Here is a 6,056-nt window from a genome sequence, read left to right as displayed (position 1 = left end):
AAGAAGACCTGGATGCCTGGACATCCTCGTGGTGCAGAGCCACCCTAGCAGCCCTGGAACTGCCTGCCTCACTGGCATGGGAGCCACACACAAGCTTCCATCCTGTGAGACCACTGTTATTTGGTTTCTGCTGCAAATACTGAATACATATCGGGAGAAAAGGACTTCCCAGGAGTGTGGGGCTGTGGTGGTCTGTTCTAAGATGAGCAGAGGTATATTTACAGTGTCACCACTTGGGCTCCTGGGACATTATTGTAAATGGAGAAAGGGAGAGCTGGGCCAGGGCTGGGGGCGCAGCACAGGGAGACGGTTACCCTCCTCATCTTTCTAGCCATGGGGTCTGATAGGGGAGCGTTTGGGTCACCAGGTGTTAGAGATTTGGGAGCCTTCGTTTCTTCACTTCCCTTCTTGTCCTTTTCACAGACAGTTCTCTTGACATTTCAGCCAGGATGAGAATCCCTGCCTGTGGTCTTTTCCTCCTCCTCCTCCTGTCTGATGGCAGTGACTGTGGAGGCTGACATCTAGAGGAGAAACTCCTCAGGTAGGGAGAGAATGCAGCATCGGTTGTCATTGGGTTCCATCAGGAATCTCTGCTTCCCCAGCCAGGCCTGGACAGCCAGCCCTGAGACAGCAGACCCCAGGTCCCTCATATATTTTTCCCTGGTGATCCCCAAATATACATTCATCACTTCCCCTATTCCATTTGTTACCAATGAGTCACTAGGTCCAGCTTATGTTCCAAAAGTATTAGACAGGGGGATAGATACCAGAGGAGGGAACATCGGGGACCAACTTAGAGTCTGCCGACCACAGGGTGACTTTGGGACCATCCGAGTACATGGCCTGTCACACGGCTGAGGGTAGCAATGCAGAGACCAGAATAAATAAGGAGTTCAAGTCAAAGGTTTTGGGGCTCACTTCACAGGAATCCAGATCAAAATTATATTCCCCCAAAACTGCCCCAATCTTCCAGGTAATTGGGGATTTTTTAAAGAGAGAACTTTGTAGGTAGAAACATAAACGTAGGAAATGAAAAGCCAGGTAGCAGCGCTGAGAGTTAGCGCTGTCTCACTGTCATTGACAACGATCCTTCCTGTTTCCGCAAGAACCACAGTGGTGAGTTAACTGGTACGTGATGTGACCACCACCCCTGCATCCTTTAAGTCTGTGAGGATTACGTTAACTTCCTTCATTGTCCCAAGACACGATATTGTCTTTAATGTTCTGTCATAGCTGAGCTTGGGAGGCTCTTTCAGGGGATTCCACTAAGCCTTTCTGACTAAAAGCTTTTACTTCACAGATTAAAAAAAACAATATGAGGGGCTTCCCTGGTGGCGCAGTGGTTGAGAGTCCGCCTGCCGATGCAGGGGACACGGGTTCATGCCCCACTCCGGGAGGATCCCACGTGCCGTGGAGCGGCTGGGCCCGTGAGCAGTGACCGCTGGGCCTGCACGTCTGGAGCCTGTGCTCCGCGACGGGAGAGGCCACAACAGTGAGAGGCCCACGTACCGCAAAACAAACAAACAAACAAAAAACAACAATATGAGCTCTCTGGGTGACATTTCCAATTACAGCTCATAAGCTTGGGAAAACCAAAGTTAAGATTTTTCCAGATTTCGCTGATGCCCTAAGGATAAAAACAACTTTTCCCTCTGGGTTATTACCCACGTTTATATTTTGGCCTAAACAGTTATTCTCTTGGTACTGTACTTATGGAAGCTTTTTATACTTTATTATTTGTTTTCACTGGAAGAGGCAGCCTTAAAACAAGTTCTATCGCGGTACTGGGAATGGAGTCTCCATGACCTATTTTTTCACTCCTGCTATTTATCTGGCACCATGGTAGGTGCGAGAATACAAGTCCACCCAAACCAATGATTCTTTATCACTTGTGTGAGCCAGTGCTGCTTTGTGAAATGTTTGCTCTCAGCTCACAATAAGAAACACACAGACATTAAAAGTGAGTGTAAGCGAGTAAACTTCTACCTTTATCTTGTCCCAGACTGGTAATTGCCAAGAAAAAGATGAGCATGTATATCATGTCATTGGATCTGCTAAGAAACTTGGATCATTAGTTCCTCATGGACCAGAGATTGAGTAACTTGGTGTCTAAACTCGTACTGATACTTTTTAAAGACTTTTGTGGGGATCACATGTAAACTGATAAGTGATATGGATACTTTCCCCAGAAAGATGTGCATGTACAAAGAAATGTGAAACAGGATAAAATGTCAGTGCTTATGTATGGATCCCATGAAGACTTATAGATCTTGTTTTTTAAGCTTAGAAAGAGACAAAGGTAGGGAGAGGACATTCTGAGTAATCATTTCATTATTGAAAAATGCACTCTGCTTACCTGAGTATAAACTGGAGTAGACAGAAGCTGGACCCCATAACAGAACATCACAGAAGAAGCTGAAAGATGCCATTTATTACTTATTCATCCATCCGACCTGACTGCTTACAATGTACCAGGTCAAGTGCTCGTCTAGATCACTGCTGCAAAAATTGGAATTTGTCATTCTTTTTCCCTTCCTCACCTTCAACCTCCACCCCTAGAATCTCTACCCTCTTCCCAAGTTAGGGGAATTTCGAACTTGAAGATCTTGGTAGGAGGTAGAGACCACCTCCTTCCATAGGAGAGGAAAACCTGCTTCCAAACATTCTGGCAGGTTGAAACAGCCTGAGGCTCCACCAGGCAGGTGACCCCATGCTGGACTCTGACTCAGGACGTGGTGACACAGAGAGGCGGGAACTGTGCTGAACGCTTTGGCACATGTGGCAGAGGCGGCAGTAGTGTCATCCAGTTGTCAGGAGCAGCAGAGACAGCAGGACGAGCCGCAGGGCACGCTGTCCAGCATCAGGGCTGACAGTGCTGTGAAAAGTGGCATCTGTGCCCACCTGCAGGGGCAGCGGTTCCTCTGTGGGACCCGACCTGGGTGGGATTGTGGATTCTGTTCCTGGCTGTGTAGTCTCAGGGCTGTTCTGTGGCTTTTTCCTGAAATAAAACAAAACTACAATCAATCTCTCTTTCCCACCCTCTCTCTCTCTCTCTCTCTCTCTCTCTCTCTCTCTCTCTCATTCCATTTAGAACAATTTGAAACCCTTTTTTGCCCATAAAGAATTGCATGAGAATACCATGTAGCGAAACTCCGAGAGAGCAGGGATTCAGAGACTCTTCCCCGCTGCTTTATTGAGATATGATTGATCTACAATATTGAGTAAGTTTATGGTGTACAACTTGACTTGATACACTTAATATTGCAAAATAATTACCACCGTAGCATTAGCTTACAACTGTATTATGCCACGTTATCACCTTTTTCGTGTGTGTGGAGAAAATTTAGGTCTACCCTCTTAGAACTCAAAAGATTTTCTTTATGCTGAGTGGATAACTGCTTCTTAAATTTTCCACCTGGCTATACTGCATGGTAGAGAAAACATGTATCTCCCAGAAAATGTCCTGCCTTTTTCTTCCCAGGGAAGAAAGATTTCAATGCAGATTTAAAACCCCTCCCCACCCTGATTACTCTCTGATCCCTGACTTCAGTGGATCCCAATCTGCCTGAGCCTCAGGACTGCTTGTAGGGATTCTGGCAAAGTACTCAGCCTCTTCCCTGACCCGCCATCTCAGAATGTGGGCATGAGGTCCAGGAATCCCTTACGAACAAGCCCTACAGGTGAGGCTGATGCACAGCCACGTGGGAATCCTGGTCTACATTGCTGCTACTAAATGTGTGATCTGAAGACCAGCAACATCAGCACCAAACTTGTTTAAAATGCAGATTCTCACGCTCCCTTCCACCTGAGGTGTGCAGGTGGTGCACAGGAAGATCGGGAGCCCCTGGTCTCTTTGCCGTCTAGACTCGGTGTTCAGAACCGTGTGGTCTGCTTGGGCGTGTGGTCTGATCAGATCGCATAACGCTGGACGGTTCAGGGTTCAGTCCTTGTCCTTCCTCTTCTGTAGCCAATTCTCCCCTGGTGACCTCATCTGTTCGCAAAGCTTTAAATCTCATTTATAGGGTGTCACTTCCTCCAACTATTTCCCCAGCCAGGTCATCTCACCTGAACCCCAGACTCAGTTTGTACTTTCCTAAAGCGAATGCCATTGCTGTGGCCTCTTCAAATATGCTGCTTCCAGAGTCTCCCCATTTCTGCGGAAGGTGCCCCACATGTCTACTTGCAAATCTCAAAATTTGGGGTCTTCCTTCATTCTGCTTTCTTATAACCCAAATTTCATCCATTAGGAATTGCTGTAAAACGCCACTTTCAGAATATATCCAGAATCCAATCAGTTACTATTAGTTTCCCTGCTCACACCCCAGAGAATCACCAGTATCTCCAGCCTGGACACGGCACCATTTCCTACAGTTTCCTCTATGGAATCTCTTGCCCTTCACCGCCTGATTCTGCCCAGCAGCCAGATGTTTCTAGAGAGTAGTCACACCAGGTCAATCTTCTGTTCAAACCATCTTGTAGGGGCTTCCCTGGTGGCGCAGTGGTTGAGAGTCTGCCTGCCGATGCAGGGGACACGGGTTCGTGCCCCTGTCCGGGAAGATCCCACATGCCGCAGAGTGGCTGGGCCCGTAAGCCATGGCCACGGAGCCTGGGCGTCCGGAGCCTGTGCTCCACAACGGGAGAGGCCACAACAGTGAGAAAGGCCCGCGTACCGCAAAAAAAAAAAAAAAACCAAAAAAAACATCTTGTAGACTCCGCACCTTACTCAGACAAAATCAAAACCCTTCTAATATTGTCTAGGTCTATATGATCTGTCCGGACACCGCATCTCAATTCCTCTCTCCTCCAGCTACAATGGCCTCCTCACTCTTCTTTGAACACGCAGACACTCTCCTGCCCTAGTGCACTGGCACTGGAGGCTCCCCTGCCTGGAGAGAACTTGCCCCAGACATCCTCGTGGACATACCTTCATGTCCTTCACATCTCTACTCAAAGGTCACCTTCTCAATCAGGCCCACACTGACCACCCTAGTAAAACAGACATCATCCCTGTCCCCACACACTTACACGCTGGGTCACCTTCCTCAAAGCACTTACCAACTTTTAATGTAAACACTTCCCTCACTTACTAGTCTCATAGTGCACTCTGCCCTTTCCCCTAGAGCATATACTCCACATGGCTGACAAGTTTTGTCTGTTGTTAGTTCCCTGAGGTTTCCTAGATGCAAAAATAGTGTGTCATGTATCTGGCACACAAAAATATCAATTGAATGATCAGTGTAGAGCACCTCCCTATTCTAGAGACAATGTCTTTATTAACGTGACCTCAGGCCACATGCTGTCTTGTGGCAGCTACAGCACAACATCCATTTGCAATGACATCACTGCCGCCTGTACTTTTCTCAGAAGGGCTGATCTCCCCTCCCTCCCACACCAATCAGTCTGCACACCACACACCATGCTCCTTCTCGCTTCAGAAAAGAATATCCTGCACTTATGCGTCCTATATGCCAACGTACCCTGACTCTATTAGACTCTGCTTTCTAAATCCATCAGTTTGGATTGGAGTCAGCACTAGGCTTAGAAGATCTAAGGGCAGAAGAGGGGCCAGGCTGCAGAGAAGAGAGAAATCCAGCAAGAATTAAGTCAAGATGAGAGACATTGACTCTCTCATCTCATATTGGGTCCCTTCTGTTTGCTAATTCCAGAATCTGGTTCCTTTTAAAAGATGGGGAAAAGTTGGAAAGAAGAATCCAGCAGACATCTCTAGAAGGAGGGCAAGAGCTGGATGAGGCTGAAAATTGCTCTCTTGATACTACTGAGAATCCGGGGTGCAGGGCCCCCTTGGACTTGTGGGGACAAGACAGGGAAAATGACTCCGGCTGCTGTCAGAGATGGGGACACCCAGAGAAGAATGAGACCAAACTCTGCACGTGAAAAACAACAGTCATTATTCCAACGACAACAACAACTAAATAAGCAAAATATAAACACGCACAATAAAGACAGGGTCTGAGGATGGGAGCAAGGCCCGAGCCAAGGCTACCTGGTTACAGGAAGCCCTTGCTGCCCACAGTCCTGGAGACAGTACGAGGCCC

General features: G+C 47.6%; 1 long non-coding RNA gene across 1 annotated transcript; it reads right to left on the bottom strand.

Moving 5' to 3' along the window:
- Nucleotides 1–2,416: 2,416 nt before the first annotated feature.
- Nucleotides 2,417–5,460, bottom strand: LOC137231805 (uncharacterized). Its single transcript, XR_010946738.1, has 2 exons — nt 4,401–5,460; nt 2,417–2,998 (listed from the first exon to the last, which is right to left on the bottom strand). It is a non-coding gene; the product is annotated as an uncharacterized lncRNA (long non-coding RNA).
- Nucleotides 5,461–6,056: the final 596 nt, after the last annotated feature.

Source organism: Pseudorca crassidens, chromosome 10, assembly GCF_039906515.1.
Source record: "Pseudorca crassidens isolate mPseCra1 chromosome 10, mPseCra1.hap1, whole genome shotgun sequence".
Classification (NCBI taxonomy): Eukaryota; Metazoa; Chordata; class Mammalia; order Artiodactyla; family Delphinidae; genus Pseudorca; species Pseudorca crassidens.
Note: the sequence above shows the minus strand (reverse complement) of the source record. Positions and strands in the feature narration are given on the sequence as shown.